The 18,496-nt window shown below is 46.8% G+C and overlaps 1 long non-coding RNA gene across 1 annotated transcript in view; it reads right to left on the minus strand.

Moving 5' to 3' along the window:
• Positions 1-1,392: 1,392 nt before the first annotated feature.
• Positions 1,393-18,496, minus strand: part of LOC133142075 (uncharacterized) — a 65,497-nt gene continuing 48,393 nt past the window's right edge. Inside the window, exons 2-3 of the long non-coding RNA XR_009710158.1 lie at positions 3,059-3,118; positions 1,393-1,928 (exon numbers count right to left, since the gene is read on the minus strand). This is a non-coding gene — a long non-coding RNA (uncharacterized LOC133142075). The remainder of the gene's footprint in view (positions 1,929-3,058; positions 3,119-18,496) is intronic.

Here is an 18,496-nt window from a genome sequence, read left to right on the forward strand (position 1 = left end):
GCAAGGCGAGAAGCACGTTTGTCGTTTTTTTTTTTTTTTTTTTTTTTTTTTTTTTAATCTGACAGAGACAGTGAGAAGGAAATGAGACACTGCTGACTTCCTGTGTGGAGGCCCAGTGCCAGTGTGGCCCTGTTAGCGTTTCACAGGGGAGTTCCAGCCTCCATCTCGCATTACGCTGAAGGCCCAAAACCCCGGCTTCTGCTGCCAACACCGGCGATCACGTTACTGCCGGTCCGCGGGCGTAGTTCCTCCCCTGCTGTAACATCCAGCTATGAGTCAGACAGCTGGTCTAGCTGGGTATGAGCTGATCAACAAGCTGGTCATAAGCTGGTCTAGCTGGGTAAGGGCTAGACGTAAAGCTGGTCTAGCTGGGTATGAGCTGGTCAACCAGGTCATAAAGCTGGTCTAGCTGGGTATGAGCTGGTCAACCAGGTCATAAAGCTGGTCTAGCTGGGTATGAGCTGGTCAACCAGCTACCAGCTGTTTTAAAAGGTGGTCAAACCATGTCAAGCTGGGAGCTGGTCTCAACTGGTCAACCAGCTAAACCATGTCGAGCTGGGAGCTAGTCTGAACTGGTCAACCAGTTAAACCATGATAAGCTGGGAGCTGGTCTGAACTGGCCAATCAGTTACCAACTGTTTCAAAACCTAGCCTGAGCTGTTTTTTTTCAGCAGGGCTGACCTGTGTTGGACTCATAAGCCTTCTTGTCTCTTTCACATTACTCTGAATGATAACGATTTGTTACTCCTGGCATTCTTCGATGTGGTTGTCAATCACGCATTGGTAGAATCAAATAAAGACAAATAAAATACTTTCATGCACGTTTATTTTCGGGAACCACTTGCAGTACTACATCTCAAGGCAGTTCAAAGGTCATGGCGAAGTTTTGATTTTGAAGTGAAACTCCAACTGTAGCCTAGGCAACTGATTTGATTTGCTGTGATGGATTTATTATTACTTCTCTCTCCTCTGTTATTACCTGCATTCAATCTTTACTTTACACCTCGCTGGCCAGCGGTGGATAGGCTCCCCCGTCCATAGCCGGCTTCCTCCCAAGATTCCTTCCCATTGGGGAACCTTTTCTCCCCACAGGGGAGGGGAGTTTTCTCCCTCACGTGCCCGATATTTTGGGCCTCTGGCTTTTTGTTTGCCCTTTTCTGGTCCTTCTGTTTGAAAAGACTTCTGTTTTGAAAGCCGGCTGGATGACACTCACATAGTCTGTGGTTGAGTCACAAGCGTGGCCTTAAAAATGTGTCTTCAAAAATATTATCATTAATATTCTATTCAACATGAATGCATTTCGAAAGCACGAGAGGGACTGAGACATTTTTATTTGTTATTTTTTTTTGCTATTAATATTTTATTACATTCTTTATTACATTTCCACAGGGGTACCAAGAACAAGCAAATAAAAAGTGGGGCAATAAATTAAAAACTCAGGACGTTTTATCGACTGCAAATGTCAGATAATATTTGTTGAAAGTGCTTGCGCTGTACTCATGAAAGACCTCATGAAAGTATGAACACACACAGGTGCGCAAACATTTATAACCCGTCCACACGATGAGCTGTCACTCAGGGATAATAGCTGCAGTAGTTAGCTTCAAATGAAATCCACTTAAAAAAAAAAAGAAGAAATTCTAATTTCATTTTGAGGTGGTTCACAACTATACAAAAGACAAATATGCATTCCGATTTTAAGATCCTATACATAGTCAACAATAAACACCATTGATGACAAAAACTTTGTAAACAAACGTTATTATTAAATGTCCGTGCAGTATAAGGTGGGCAGTGGAGGTGGGGGAGCCCCTTCCACTCCTGGCTAAAGAGGCAGATCGAGTCTGATCACTGCCAAGATCACGACTACTGACCATAACCCCTGTGATCCCCCAGGTCATCAGGTGATTTCCTTCATATTTTGGATTCTGGATGATTGAAGGAAAAGGCAAGCAAAAAGGAATTTGAAATGCATTATGAATCATAATCAATCTGAACCTCATTTAGTCAATCAATTAACTGCCAGGTAGTAAAGAAAACCAGCAGGACCACCTGGGTTTAACCGGAGGGCGTTAAAGTTTCTCGGCAGTAAGCGGTAATCTGGTACAGGTCAGATGGATGTGGATCACAGCCCCCTGCTCCTCTCCTAAGGGGCTGTTCATGTTTCTAACAGAAGGATAAATACGAATTTATACCAGAAGTGGATAGTCAGTGCTCAGAGAGCCTTTTCCCCAACTCGCATAATTTAATACTTATGGATTTCTGCTGCAGACATGGAGAGAGAGGAATCATGAAACGTTCATTCTGCCCCCGCTCACGAGCAAAGATGCTGACCCCTGAGCAAAGATGCTCTTCCTGTAACTTGGGAGAGGTAGCGTTTGAAGATTCCTGTCAGTAATTGTTTATTGTGACCCAACCTGTATTTAAAATGGGGGGGTTAGAATGTTGGGATTTGCTTCCTGCTGAAAAAGCTTAAGCTCTGTTTTGAAACAGCTGAGAGCTGGTTGACCAGCTCATACCCATCTAGACCAGCTTCATGATTAGCTTGACCGGCTCAATTTTCAAGCTGACATCACAGGATTTTAGGGGCGACATCGGCTTAGGCGGTAAGAGCAGTCGTCTGGCAGTCAGAGTGTTGCCGGTTTGATCCCACTCTGATTGTGTCGAAGTGTCCCTGAGCAAGACACCTAAACCCCCAAATGCTCCTGACAAGCTGGTTGGTGCTTTGCATGGCAGCCAATAGAGGTAGAGAAGCTCAAAGAACCACAGGCTGTCCCAACGGCTATTGTGGCTACACCGGGGATTGAACCACTGACCTTGCATGTCCCAGTCATGTACCTTAACCACCAGGCTACAGGCCGCCCTGTACATTTCACTCCCGTACAGAGAGAAGGGTGTTTCTGACTAAGGTTCAAAGGCTTGTGACTGGAGTTGAAAATTGTACCCCATACCATTGGACTAGTAATTAATTTGTACCTTTTTTGTTTTTGAAATGTACTTATTTCTACCCAAAAGAACAGCATTGTGGAAATTTGTTCCTTAAAGAACATAAATGTACCTCCACCGTGTCCGTATTTCTGTACCCATGCCACTTCACCGTTCCGTGACGCGAGCAGACCTGACGAGAAACAAACAAACAAAAAAAGAAAGAATGTTTCCAATAAATACTAGACGATCACGGAACACAGCGGCGGTTAACAAGTCTTTAAACCTCGAGACCTGACTCTTGGAAGGCACATCAGTCATCAGCAGTCATTCTAAGACTGCAGATAACACCCCTGGAAAGCCGTTGAGTGGTTAGACGAAGCAGACCACAGTAATACTGAAACTGCAGCCTTGGCCCGTTGTCTATCGGTGTTATCATACTACATTTTCACCAAGGGGCCTGATGGGATGCAATACCCCCCCCTTCTGGGGGAATGTCAGTCCCCGGTCCCCTGGGTGTGAGTCCGCACGGCTTTCTCAGAGCGAGTGGGCGTCCGGCTCGAGCCAAGGCCCCAAACGAGGCCCCAAACGGGGCCCGACGCTCCACAAAATGGTGCCGGCCTGGGCGTGAGTTCCCCCCGTGGGATCGGGTAATAAGCTAATGCAGGGAGAAAAAAAAAAAAAAAAAAAAAAAAAAAAAAAAAAAAAAGGTTCAATTACTCCCTCCTCCCATTTTCTCTCTGTCTCTCTTCATTTTAATACTGCCCTCCTTCGATTCTTCCTCTCTGTCCCTGTTAATACCGCCCCCCCCCCTCATTCTCTCTCACTCTGTCCCTTTCCCTCTGTCTCGCTCGACTGAAAGCGTAGTGTTCCGTGTTTTATTTATTCTACTGAAGCGGCCATTATAGAGAATTCAAAGGAGCCACACAAGAGAACATCAGGGCTTTTGCCAAAGTAACAGGAGCAAGGGCGTCAGGTCTGGCAAAAGGACCACCGGTGTAATGAGTGGGCCTGGATACGCAGCAGAGCTGCCTGGCCGTTGTTTGATGGTGTGTAGTTTGGCCTGGTCGTTGTTTGATGGTGTGTAGTTTGGCCTGGTTGTTGTTTGATGGTGTGTAGTTTGGCCTGGTCGTTGTTTGATGGTGTGTAGTTTGGCCTGGTCATTGTTTGATGGTGTGTAGTTTGGCCTGGTCATTGTTTGATGTGTGTAGTTTGGCCTGGTTGTTTTTTGATGGTGTGTAGTTTGGCCTGGTTGTTGTATGATGGTGTGTAGTTTGGCCTGGTCGTTGTTTGATGGTGTGTAGTTTGGCCTGGTCGTTGTTTGATGGTGTGTAGTTTGGCCTGGTCATTGTTTGATGTGTGTAGTTTGGCCTGGTTGTTTTTTGATGGTGTGTAGTTTGGCCTGGTTGTTGTATGATGGTGTGTAGTTTGGCCTGGTCGTTGTTTGATGGTGTGTAGTTTGGCCTGGCTGTTGTTTGATGGTGTGTAGTTTGGCCTGGTTGTTGTTTGATGGTGTGTAGTTTGGCCGGGTCGTTGTTTGATGGTGTGTAGTTTGGCCTGGTTGTTTTTTGATGGTGTGTAGTTTGGCTGGTTGTTGTTTGATGTGTGTAGTTTGGCCTGGTCGTTGTTCGATGGTGTGTAGTTTGGCCAGGTTGTTGTTTGATGGTGTGTAGTTTGGCCTGGTTGTTTTTTGATGGTGTGTAGTTTGGCCTGGTTGTTTTTTGATGGTGTGTAGTTTGGCCTGGTTGTTGTATGATGGTGTGTAGTTTGGCCTGTTTATTGTTTTATGGTGTGTAGTTTGGCCCGGCTGTTTTTTGATGGTGTGTAGTTTGGCCTGGTTGTTGTATGATGGTGTGTAGTTTGGCCTGGTTATTGTTTTATGGTGTGTAGTTTGGCCCGGCTGTTTTTTGATGGTGTGTAGTTTGGCCTGGTTGTTGTTTGATGGTGTGTAATTTGGCCGGGTTGTTCTTTGATGGTGTGTAGTTTGGCCTGGTTGTTGTTTTTGATGGTGTGTAGTTCGGCCTGGTTGTTGTATGATGGTGTGTATGGCCCCATTGTTGTTTGATGGTGTGTAGTTTGGCCTGGTTGTTGTTGTTTGATGGTGTGTAGTTTGGCCTGGTTATTGTATGATGGTGTGTATGGCCCCATTGTTGTTTGATGGTGTGTAGTTTGGCCTGGTTGTTGCTGTTTGATGGTGTGTAGTTTGGCTGGTTGTTGTTTGATGGTGTGTAGTTTGGCCTGGTTGTTGCTGTTTGATGGTGTGTAGTTTGGCCTGGTTGTTGTTTGATGGTGTGTAGTTTGGCCTGGTTGTTGTTGCTTGATGGTGTGTAGTTTGGCCTGGTTGTTGTTGCTTGATGGTGTGTAGTTTGGCCTGGTTGTTGTTTGATGGTGTGTAGTTTGGCCTGGTTGTTGTTGTTTGATGGTGTGTAGCTTGGCTTGGTTGTTGTTGTTTGATGGTGTGTAGTTTGGCCCCGGTTGTTGTTTGATGGTGTGTAGTTTGGCCTGGTTGTTGTTGTTTGATGGTGTGTAGTTTGGCCCGGTTGTTGTTGTTTGATGGTGTGTAGTTTGGCCCCGGTTGTTGTTTGATGGTGTGTAGTTTGGCCTGGTTGTTGTTGTTTGATGGTGTGTAGTTTGGCCTGGTTGTTGCTGCTTGATGGTGTGTAGTTTGGCCTGGTTGTTGTTTGATGGTGTGTAGTTTGGCCTGGTTGTTGTTGTTTGATGGTGTGTAGTTTGGCCCCGGTTGTTGTTTGATGGTGTGTAGTTTGGGGGTGTAGTTTGGGGGTGCCCCCCTCCTGGGGGCATTCCCATGCTGGGTAGAGATGAGGGAATGCCACAGCAGTGTGGAGTGGCAGAACATCATTCTACTCCAGGATTCAGACAGAGAATGTGTTCTCTCCACCATATCATACGCTTCATGTGAAGCATTACACCAGTTTGTGTTATGCATGACATTGACCTAACACTTCAAATTATGGGTCCAACATGTTTTGGATGTGTAAAAATGCACACTTGCATGTAAAATGGCAGAAATGGCTGGGCTATGTCACATCCATATTGACTGTGACTAAACACTTCCTTAATTTTTTTCCTTGTTACTTATTCAAAATGCATAGCACAAATGGATGTGCCAATGCAGCAGTTGTATTCTGACATCTTCAGATCAACTCTGAATGCTCTCATGAACGAAGAGCAGGACGGAGAAAGGGTTTGAAGCGGAGCGGGGTTTGCCGAAAAGATAGGCGTCTCGTATCTGAATTACATGAGGCTCGACAAACAATTGACAACTGACCCACAATACTCAGAATACTGAAATATTGCCACAGCCTGGCAGCTTACGTAGCACAATATTCTGAGTCTGAGTTAGTCTGAGTTAAGAGTACATCAGGGCAGACTCGGAACAAAGTCCTGGGGAAAGGTGATCATGAATCACTGGAGAAAAGGGAATCTAATTCAGACAGCGACAGATGTTGGTTGCCTGTCTGCCGCGTCCCGGAGGAAGCTCGGTGACTGATGGGACGACCACGCAAAACACACAATGACTCGGCAATAAACGGCACAATATATATGCACACAGATATGAAGGGACAATAACTCCTGCAGGAATCGCCCAGTATGGATGGCACATGCAAATGAAAACTGAAAGTCTGCGCTTGAACCCCATAGTCGAGGTTTTATTACGAGTCCAATGTTCTGCAGTAGTCAAAACAACAAAAAAATGTGTGCGCACACGTGTCTGTGTGTCCACTTTTAGCATTTAAAAAAAAAGACACATTTTCAAGATAGGAACATTATATTAGAAGGATTTTATGAATAAAAGGTGTTGCAGATAAACTATTAGTCACAGTACCATGGAATACTGAGAATGCACTGCTGTTGATAGGAGAATTCTTTCTGTGCACCAGTAGATATGACAGCATATTATACACAGCATTGACGTGTCCTTTTTGACAGAGTAGCGCAGTCATTTTGCTTCATTCACGGTATACCGTCATGACATACCATCCCAGAACAAACCCATATAACATGAACCGCGAAGACGAAATGAAGGGTAATATTCCATCGGTTTTTGATGGATGGCATGACAACCGGGAAAGGAATGAGAAAACAGAGATTCCTCAGTAAATTTGTCACATGTCTATAAAACTACCAGGCAAACAGAGACGTGGCCCCTCTCCCCGCACCCCGCCCTGAAAAGACAAGGGTGAGTATAACTCCTGAGGCTGATAAAAACAACCCCCAAGTTCCCAAAATGAACTGTTCACTGAAATCGTAATCGGAGATAAATCAGCCCCGTTTCACAGGCCAAAATCTGTCAAGTTGATAAATCTGTGGAACAGAAGCCCCAGCCCTGCATACACTTATCCGGGACAATGAGGCTCAAAGGAACAGTTATGCTTGACCTTAAAACATCATGGCGTGTCAAGTCCATGACTCCAGCTCACTTCATTTTGTCAGAGATTCAAATGCGAGAGCAAGGTAGCCTACTTGCATCTGTACACGAACAGGCCATTTGGAATGAGTGGGGAAAGACACCAAATCTTCCGGTGAAACTGGAGAAGAGAGTGATAAGGGACTACAACAACATTCATGGATTCATGGTTGTCTTTTTTGGGGCAGCCTGCCCAGAAAGCTGGTCGTTACCACAGTGCAGTGTGGCCACAATTAGATCAGTGCAGCTGATGGGCCCTTGAGCAAGGCCCTTAACCCCACATTGCTCCAGGCGGAGATTGTCCCCTGCTTAGTCTAATCAACTGTAAGTCCCTTTGGAAAAAAGTGTCAGCTAAATTAAATAACTGCAATGTAATGTTGTCCGCCATTTGTATGCTTACAGACGGTCACTCAAAATGATTGCTCAGATAAGTCAGCCAATGTGTAAATAGCAAAGTCCGTATGTGATAAACGAAACAGAAAGGGATTTGAAAAGACAAAACCTTTCATCAAGTGTCATTCAAAACGTGTAGAGTGATGTCCGCACGATGAATGACCGCTAGGATATTCGTTTTTTTTTTGTCCGGTGCCATGCTGTGCCGTGCTGTGTGTGAGTATCAGTGGTCAGAACTGTCAAGCAAAAGAGAAACGGAACAGAAAATATTTTCATCACTGTAGTGGCAATGCGTTGCCGTGGGAACAGAAATGGGAACGCTATCATGAGCCCAAATGAAGAGCTCGACTCCGCGCAGAAGAAGACGTCGGTGTGCTGGGCGAGGCTGAAGCAGCGATCGCCCAGAATGAGTCTCACTCCGTTACCGCACAACCGCCAAGTCTAACAGCGTAAGGCTTTTTGGATTCCTGGACGTGAACGAAGACCCCAAAGGAACAAAGCGATTCTTTTTTTTTCTTCTTTTTAAATGTGTGTCTAATACTGTTTTCTGCCACTGTTTTTTTTCTTCTTTTTTTCTCTTTTTCTCCCTATTTGGTAGCCAATTGTACCCCATCTAATCCAATTAGAGTTAGTTAGATACACCACCCACACCCCGTCCCTCGGCGGCCCGAAGGAGAGCGACACGCCTTCTTCAAGCCGTCTCGTCTCATGCTGGTAACCGTAATTCCGAGGCGCCCGGGGTGCTGTTGTGTGGCGGTCAGCTGACCCTGCCAAGTCCCTCCCTCTGGAGCAGCGAGCCAATTATGCCACTCCTTGAGAGCCGGCCAAACTTGGCTTTTGGCAGGACCGGTCTGCCACTGTTTTTTTAACCCCCTCTCTTATTGGTGTCTGCTTCTCACCCTCGTTGACCTCTCCTGTTCAAGCAGACGTTTCCTCAACTGAAGCCACAACCAAACTTGTTCCAAACGGCAAAACCCACCCCGATCCACAAAGCAACTCCCAGCCAACTACAGACGGAGAGAGAGTTTTAAATCTGCGTCTAATACTGTTGGCTTTAATGGTCCTGAACTCGGAGAACAGTCAGAGAGTTTATAAGGTATATAAGGGTTTGTAAGGGTCAGGGGTGCCAGACTTGACTGTTGAGCCTTCTGGATGTGTCGTGGGCTTAATGTGTCGAAGGTGCCCACTTGAGTGACAACCCCTGTGAAATGCTCGCGTTAGCACCCTTTTGGCTGGTGTATAATATTGTTGTTCGTTGCCTGGTAATGTGATTGGTCGTAACCATGCTAGTTTAGTAACCACCGAACTGGGCCTTCATGCACAGCCCCCTAATTAGGACATTATGAGCAGAAGGAAATGAACATCAGTATCATATCCGGTGTAATGTAAATTGCACTTCACTCCACATGAAGGTTTGACACTGCGGCGTGGTCCATGCATAGCTTTCCTTTAATTCCCGTTAAGGAAACCAGATTCCCCCTCAAATTCCTATTTTTACCTTACCACAGCCAGGAATGGGAAGCATTCCAAAAACGTGGATATGAAATATGAATTTACGTGCATGTATTTCACACGTAACGCTGGTCTGTATATAATGCTGGTCTGTACGTAATGCTTGTCTCTTTTGTTGTGTGGTTCATCTGGTCTCTGTAGTCAACACACTCCTCCACTAGTTCTATTGCAGTTTGTAGACACATTTTATTGAGTGAGTGTGTGCGTGTATGTGTGTGTATGACTGTGTGTGTTTGTGAGGGTGAAATTGAGTGTGTGTGTATGTGTGTGTGTATGAGTGTGCATATGATTGTATGTGTGCATGTGTGTGAGTGTGTATGAATATGTGAGTGTATGTGTGCAAGTGTGTATGTGTGTGTGTTTGAGCGTATGTGTGTGTGTGAGGGTGTGTGTGAGTGTATATGTGTGTGTATGCACGAGTGTGTGTATGTGAGTGTGTGTGAGTGTGTATATGTGAGTGTGAATGTGCGTGTGAATGTGTGTGAGTGTGTGTATGTGTATGAGTGTGTGTGTGTGTGAGTGTGTGTGTATGAGTATAAGTGTGTGTGTGTGACTGTGTGTATGTGTGTGTCTGTGTGACTGTGTGAGTGTGTGTGTGTGTGTGTATGTGAATGTGTGTGTGAGTGTGTGCATCTGAGTATAAGTGTATGTGTGTATGTGTGTGTGTGAGTGTGCGTGTGTGTCTGTATGTGTGTGTGAGTGTGTGTATGTGTATGTGAGTGTGAGTGAGTGTGTATATGTGTGTGTGAGTGTGCGTGTGAATGTGTGTGTGAGTATGAGTGTGTGTGAATGTGTGCGTATGAGTATGAGTGTGTGTGTGTGTATATATGTGTCTGTGTGTGTGTGTTTGAGTGTGTGTGACTGTGTGACTGTGTGTGTGTGTGTGTGACTGTGTGTGTGAGTATAAATGTGTGTGTGTTTGTGAGTGTGTGAGTGTGTGACTGCGTGTGTGTGTGAGTGTGTGAGTGTGTGACTGCGTCTGTGTGTGTGTGTGTGTGTGAGTGTGTGTCGGGGTGCAGAGGGAGCTGCAGTGCTGACAGTGTAACTCTGTCTGATATAAAAGCTGATCAAAGCAGGACCTCCGCTTGACAAACTCTCACAGGATTAAGGATTAGAGGGACAGGAAGCTGAGGGGGGTGTGGGTGTGAGTGTGTGTGTGTGTGTGTGTGTGTGTGTGTGTGTGAGTGTGTGAGTGTGTGTGTGTGTGTGTGTGTGTGAGTGAGTGTGAGTGAGTGAGTGTGTAGAGGAGGGGGGTGCACCGCTGACAGTCAGCCCAAACGGACACAGCCCGGCCAGACCTCACTCACTCACTCACTCACTCACTCACTCACTCACTCACTCACTCACTCACTCACTCACTCACTCACTCACTCACTCACTCACTCACTCACTCACTCACTCACTCACTCACTCACTCACTCACTCACTCACTCACTCACTCACTCACTCACTCACTCACTCACTCACTCACTCACTCACTCACTCACTCACTCACTCACTCACTCACTCACTCACTCACATACACACTTACACACACCCATTCACAATCTCACACACACACACACACACACACTCACACTCACTCACACTCACACACACACAAACACTCACACCCACACACACACAAACACTCACACTCACTCATCCAGTGGTCCTGACCGCAGGGTTCGACTGCAGTTTCTAATGAATTTCTTCCGTCTCCATAGTTACACTTTCTCTACGCCCACCCCCCCCCCCGCCGCCACACCACCGTTGTCCTCTGCAACCCATTACATCAATCATACTCTTCTGTGATCTGATTGGATTGGAGATTTCCCCTTCTCCCCTAAAACTCGATTGGCATATTTGTGAACCAATCACATCTCGTAGCCTTGGGGGAATGGGCTGACCGAGGCCCGGGCGACGTGTACACAGCGCGGCGCAAACACGGCCATCTGGTGCTGTTCCCCTGCTGCCACATTAGCCGGCCCGCAGTTGTTTTTTATTGACCTCTTTATCAGGGCCCTCCTTCATTTCTCGCCAATTACTGCGACGGTAACCATAAAAGCGCCGTCTCCCAGTTATCCTTTAACCCAGAGACTGACACCACTGGCCCGAGTTCAGTCACCTAAAATGGCCGCAGCGAAAGTAGGTGAGTGCTACACAGCTCATTAGTGTCCTTTCCACAGTCAGGTCAGTCTGGTCGAGCAGCAAAAGCCCAGGGGGCTCGTTCCAACAGTTTATTTTTCTCTTCCTCACTCCAGACCCTGAAATCAATCAAGGGCAGCCATCTTTAAGGACTTTCCAAGGCGTTAAATGTGGGTCTAAGGAGCGAGAAGTAGAAGTTAGGCGGCCACGATTCGTTCCTCCGAGCAGGGAAACGTGAGATCGTAATGTGTGGAAGTATTTCTTCAGAAAACACGACGTATACATGATCAACCTGTGGATCCACCTCTCCCCATCTGCCACGTCTGTAACTGACCTGTGGATCCACCTCTCCCCATCTGCCACGTCTGTAACTGACCTGTGGATCCACCTCTCCCCATCTGCCACGTCTGTAACTGACCTGTGGATCCACCTCTCCCCATCTGCCACGTCTGTAACTGACCAGTGGATCCACCTCTCCCCATCTGCCACGTCTGTAACTGACCAGTGGATCCACCTCTCCCCATCTGCCACGTCTGTAACTGACCTGTGGTTCCACCTCTCCCCATCTGCCACGTCTGTAACTGACCTGTGGATCCACCTCTCCCCATCTGCCACGTCTGTAACTGACCAGTGGATCCACCTCTCCCCATCTGCCACGTCTGTAACTGACCTGTGGATCCACCTCTCCCCATCTGCCACGTCTGTAACTGACCAGTGGATCCACCTCTCCCCATCTGCCACGTCTGTAACTGGGGAGAGGTGGATCCACAGGTGGCCGGAGCCTATCCCAGCATACATTGGGCGAAAGGCAGGAATACACCCTGGACAGATCGCCAGTCCATCGCAGGGCACACACACCATTCACTCACACACTCATACCTACGGGCAATTTAGACTCTCCAATCAGCCTAACCTGCATGTCTTTGGACTGTGGGAGGAAACCAGAGTACCCGGAGGAAACCCACACGAAAACACGGGGAGAACATGCAAACTCCACACAGAGAGGCCCCGGCCAACGGAGATTCAAACCCAGGACCTCCTTGCTGTGAGGCGGCAGTGCTACCCACTGCACCATTAATGTAAAATGTATAGTATGTTTATTTAGGACCTTTCATTGAATTATTTTTGAAAGAATCTTATCTGTACAGAATGTTATACAGGTGCCTAAGACTTTTGCACAGTACTGTATATCATCAGTACTACATTTAGAGAAACTTTTCGCCCACTTAGCAAATTTCTTGGCACTCAATCTACGTATGCAATAGTAAGCAAGTGGGTGGTTTCGGACATGGCCGAGTGCTGGGACTTTTGGCCGGGTTGCCATTCAGGCATTTTCAATTTTCAGTTTTTAGCAGGATGCCATAGACTTCTTGTCTCATTCGAACCCAGGACCTCCTTGGCTACACACCGCACCATCCGTGCCGCCCAAAATAAGAGTAAGAAACAGAAACAGGAAAAAAAAGAGGAAAATAAGCCATTGGAATGAGCCCCAAGAGTGTGTGCCACACCCCTGGAGCCAGAGACTGCTCATTCACAGGCCGGGACAGTTCCAGTATAACACGAACACTCGCCCAGCGCACAGCCACCTTTCTGTTAACATCGTGTGCCCGCTGAATGATGGCCTTTACAACTTCCGAATTTCTGATAACCGGCGGGGTATGGGGCAGAGAAACCACGCACAGACTCGGGGGTGACCTGAAGAGGGGCAGACCCGTGGTGCAATCCAGAAACAGCCAATGGTCGCAATACAGGCAGACAGGTATGTACAGGGCACGCAGAAGAGTAGTCAGATAACAGGCGGAGTTCAAGAACAACAGGAAGGCAGGAAGGCTTCACACACAGATGAAGGTACAAGAACGAAATCCAAAAAGCACAGGGAGTCCAAAACCAGGCAGAGATCAAAAATGAGAAAATCCGAAAAACGAATGCACAGACAAACAGACGGGAAAACCGCGTCAGAAAGAAAACAGGCTAGAACTGGGGGGGGGGAAGGAATAACAGGGGCAGACTGGAAAGGGCAAACTAGCAATGAGAATACAATACTAACAAGCAGACAATAAGATACAGGTGAAATGAATGACAAGAGACAGGAAGGAAGTACCTATAAGGAGTGGAAGGTGGAGACACAGGTGAGACAAATGAGTGATAGTGAATGAAAGAGAAAACAGACTATGGTATGGGGAAACGCTGGGGACAGAAAACACAATGGCAAAAGTGCACAGAGTATGCGCAGATAACACACAGTTATCAGTAACAGTCACAGTGACAGCTTTTCCCAAATCTCGAATTCTACTGCAAAACCCAGACTATTCCAACACCAAGTGATCAGTTAAAGCAACCGAGTACACAGTGAACGCACTGCTCCTGGTTTCCTCCGGAGCTAACGGGGCCACATTGGATCAGGAGGTAAGAGCAGTCGGAGTGTGAGTGTGTGAGTGAGTGAGTGAGTGAGTGAGTGTGTGTGAGTGTGTGATTGTGTGTGTGAGTGTGTGAGTGTGTGTGAGTGTGTGTATGTGTGTGAGTGAGTGAGTGAGTGTGTGTGATTGTGAGTGTGTGTGTGTGTGTGTGTGATTGTGTGTGTAAGGGTGTGAGTGAGTGAGTGAGTGTGTGTGAGTGTGTGTGTGTGTGTGTGTGTGTGTGAGTGTGAGTGTGTGTGAGCGCTTTGAATAAAAGCCACACAAATGCAGTGCATTGACCATCCCTGGCTCTGAATGGGTGTTTGAGCGCATGGCGAACACAAACAGCAGTAGATACTGAGGCTCTTCTCCAGGACCACCGTTGGCCTGTCACTTTCTCGGCCCTTCGGTCGTTCTGGTTCTGGTTCTGGTTCTGGTTCCGGCGCGCCGACGTGACACAGGCCCAACTGCAGACAGCGATCTCGTTTAAAGGGAACGGGCACCTCAAAGTCACACGGCCTCTGTGAAGGGTAACCGGTGCGCTTTAACACGGAGGTGAGCGCGTCACCGTGTGTTCAGACGGACACAGAGGAGCAGGACAGAAAGGGATCTATTTTCCTCTCCCCCCGCGAGGCGGCACCTCCCCGCCCCCGCCACTCCCTCTCCCCTGACTGCAGCGCCGCGGAAAATAAGAAACGCCAACATCGCCGGGATGAGTAAATGGAAGTCTATTTTTAAGCAGCCCAGATTTGGACCCCGGCACTTCCCTCGAGTTTTTCAACCGGAGCGGCGGCAGCCAGCGTCATTATCTCATGGCCATCGTCACTCATCACCATCATCATCATCAGCATCATCAGCATCATCAGCATCAGCATCATCAGCATCATCAGCATCACCATCATCATCATCAGCATCACCATCAGCATCATCATCATCACCATCATCACCATCATCATCATCAGCATCATCAGCATCACCATCAGCATCATCAGCATCATCATCATCATCATCAGCATCATCATCATCACCATCATCAGCATCATCAGCATCACCATCAGCATCATCAGCATCATCATCATCATCACCATCATCACCATCATCATCATCATCATCATCATCATCATCACTGCCCCTGCCACTCCTGCACGGCGGACAGACCTACAACTGAGAGCAGGAAAAAGGGCCTCTTTCCTTTCCTTGCACTGCAAAAATGTCTCATCGGGTTTGCAGAACAACCGGACCCAGTTTGCAGAACAACCGGACCCAGTCGCAGGAATCCAGCAGGCGGGATTTCGTTTATTGAGTCTTTACTGAAATAAAGGCAAGTCAGACAAGCGGGGTTCAGTGGCCAGCAAACAGGAATATCAGGGAATAAGCACGGGGTTGTGGTCACAGGCGAAGGGTCTGTAAAAGTGGGCAAAGCAGACAAAAACTCAATCCAAAGAACAAAAGTCGAAAAACAAGAACACAGCGGTTCTGAACTAGACAGACGGGATGAGCAGACTGCATAACGGGTCGTACCGGGTATCAATCTGATATAAATGCTGGAGAGTACGGTTTTGACACATAACAATCTGCCGATGAAACATACAAACAGAGGGGTTTTTATAAGACAGGTAACAAGAGGGCATGACAACCAGGAAGTGAAAACGGAGGTGAAACTAATAACAATGAATGAACAAACTGACAGGGTGACTATGGTACCAAGGGGTACAGAGGGTACCAAAACACGGAAACGCAAAGCACATAGACAAAAGACTAGACAATGAAAACACGGAACCTGACAAGTCTTAAGTGTTGCAGTCTTGTAACAAGATTTAAAATCAAATTTTTCCTCTCGAGTAGAAAGTATTAGCATGCTTGGCGACAATTTTTACCCCATAATTTTGAAATCTTGAAAGGAGTCAAGCAGTGGTCTTATTTAGCAAAAAAAAAGCCACAATATTTAATGTCTAAATATAAGTCTGTACATGGTGTGAATGTCGCACCAGACATGTAAACCAGAAAATGTACAAACGCAAACACATTGAATCAACATTGCGAAATCCAATCCCATCAGAACGTATCAAATGTGTCATTTTTTTCATTAAGAAAAAAAAAAAAAAAGATTTGACACATAAATGGGTTAAAGTACATTCTATAAGAAATTCGATGCATACACATTCTTGAAAGAAAGAGATAAAAATCAGAGCAACGGCTGAGTTTATCAGCGCAGTGCATCGCAGAACGCACATTGGTTTTGGGCCGAGCTTAGGGTGGTTATTTGAATATTTGATGTGGGTAGTCCCCCCCGCAGCGTCTAAAGAATGAAAACTTTCCATTGTGTCACAGCAGAAATGGGTCAGAAAGCACAAACGTACACTCACTGAGCACTTTATTAGGGAAAACGATCCCAATACTGGGCAGGGCCCCCATTCCCCAGGGCACGGATTCCACAAGATGTCGAGAACATTCCTTTGAGATTCCGCTCCACGTTGACGCGATTGCATGGCGCAATTTCAGCAGATCTGTCAGCTGCACGTACATGCACATATACGTTTAAAAAAGATATATATATACATATGAGCGTGTTGAAAACTTTGGGCTTGTGACCGCAGCACAGCGGTGGCTCTATCTCACGGTGAAACACTCCTTCTCGTGTCTTACTGCATAAATCATTTCCTGTAACCCGTCTCGTGTTGCTGCCGGCGATTTCACTGTTAGAGGCTAATGAGGTGGCGGCTCCAGAGGTCATGGTTACTGTTGCTAAGCCTTTTCAGCGTCACCCGCCGCGTTGTTTATCAAAGTTTTTCGGAGCTGGTGACACGATTTCACGAAGATAAGATAATTCACCCGGCGGGAGGCAAAGTAAGTGCTGGGTTTTTTTGTTATTGCTGCACAGGAAGTGAAGAGAGATTAGCCTCAACAGAACAGAACACACAGCAAGGAAAGGAAACGCCAAACGAAAAAAAAGTTCTTCAGCTTATGGCCACAGTATGACACAATTGAAAGCAGTCACCGCTTCCAACGACACTCTTCACAAAAAGTACGGGGTTCCCCAGTGTCCTGGCTACATTCCCAGCCCTGGCTCTTTCAAGCTGACCCTGATTCAGCTGGCTAAAAACACTGTTCTCTCCCTCTCTGCCTCAGCTACTGTGCGGTGAGTGTTCTGGCACAAAATGGCTGCCGTGCCTCACCTAGGTGGGTGCTGCACATCGGTGGTGGTTGAGGCGAGCCTCCCCCTCATCACTGTAAACGCTTTGAGTTGCTCGAAAAGCACTTTACAAATGCAAAAGATCTATCTACGTATCTACCATCCGCAAAAGGTGCCAGTACCCTAATCTGGAAGCTCTGGCAGTTTCGCACTGGCTAATTGCACACATGCGTAGACTGTGGTTAAGAGCGCTGAGATGCTGTTGATTAGTCATACATAACGCACTGTCTGATCTTATTATAGCTACACCGGGATTAGAACCACCGACCTCGCGGGTCCCAGTCATTTACCTTAACCACTATGCTACAGGCCGCTCACATATAATAAGGCTTCTTAAAAACATACATGGAGGAACTCAAGACAAGTGCACTGTGAGTTAGTCAATGAGCAGAATGGCAACATCTCAGGAAGGACCCTTCAGAATGTTTCCACCAATCACCACCAGCGTTGTTCAACTGGTTGTCACCACAGTACTCTGTGATTGGCGGAGCCATTTTCTCTACTGTCTACCAAGAGATAATGTCATTCCCTTCACCACATTTTCATAGTGATAGATTTTCAGTGTTTTCAGTGCTACCGTAGCAGATTAAAGCATTCGGTGTGACAAATATGCCACACAGAAAATCAGGAAGGGGGCAAATACTTTCTCACAGCACTGTAAACTGAAACTATTGTATCCTCAGCATACTTGTAATGTACCGTGACAGTGCCGTCTGATATTAGATACGCGCTGGGCGTCGATTTCACCCGAGGGAACGAAGGGTACTCCCAGTTCCCCCGCTCAGTAGAATCCAAGTAATGCTGATGGAGAAGCTTTTAAACAAACGACAGCACACACAAAAAAAAAAAAAGAATGAAGCCGGCATCAAGATAAAAAGAGGCTAAGATAACACGTAATGCGATGACTATTTTTACAGGACGATATTCTATATTAAACCATCCAAACTGAAGATCTCCATGGCGACGGCTCGCGCATCGGTTTTTCCGCGCAGTTCTGCCAACTCGATTTCTGCAAAGTTTGGTGTTTACGGCTTCTTCGTCTGAAGCGGTTTCGTCTGCACTGCGTGTGCTGTCGGCAGATGTGGGACGGCGTTCACACTGCAGAGGCGTCATACCTCCAAACCGCCGCGGCCTCTGAGAGATCCTCCGCGAGATTGCACGGAGCTTCTTTAAAGAAGTCAACTCATGGTCCACAACGACTGAAGCCAGGAGAGATCGGCCGTCGACGCGAGTTATACACACGGTCTCGCGCGCACGCAGATTACGATTAAAAGAGTGCCTTTGTCCGCGTACAGTGTGTATGTGTGTGTATTTACGTACTGTATATGTAGAGCTGCACTCCCGTAATATATTTGTTTTGTCTTTTTCAGTTTCCAATAGATAATTGTTCACAAAACATTTAAATTGCAAAGACAATTAAAACAAAACAAAGAGCCTGGAGAACCATAACCCCCCCCCCCCCGCCTCCAGACTGCCAGCCACCCCATGCCCAGCTTGACATGGTTTCACCAGCTCAAGCTA

This window comes from Conger conger, chromosome 12, assembly GCF_963514075.1.
Source record: "Conger conger chromosome 12, fConCon1.1, whole genome shotgun sequence".
In the NCBI taxonomy this organism is placed as follows: domain Eukaryota; kingdom Metazoa; phylum Chordata; class Actinopteri; order Anguilliformes; family Congridae; genus Conger; species Conger conger.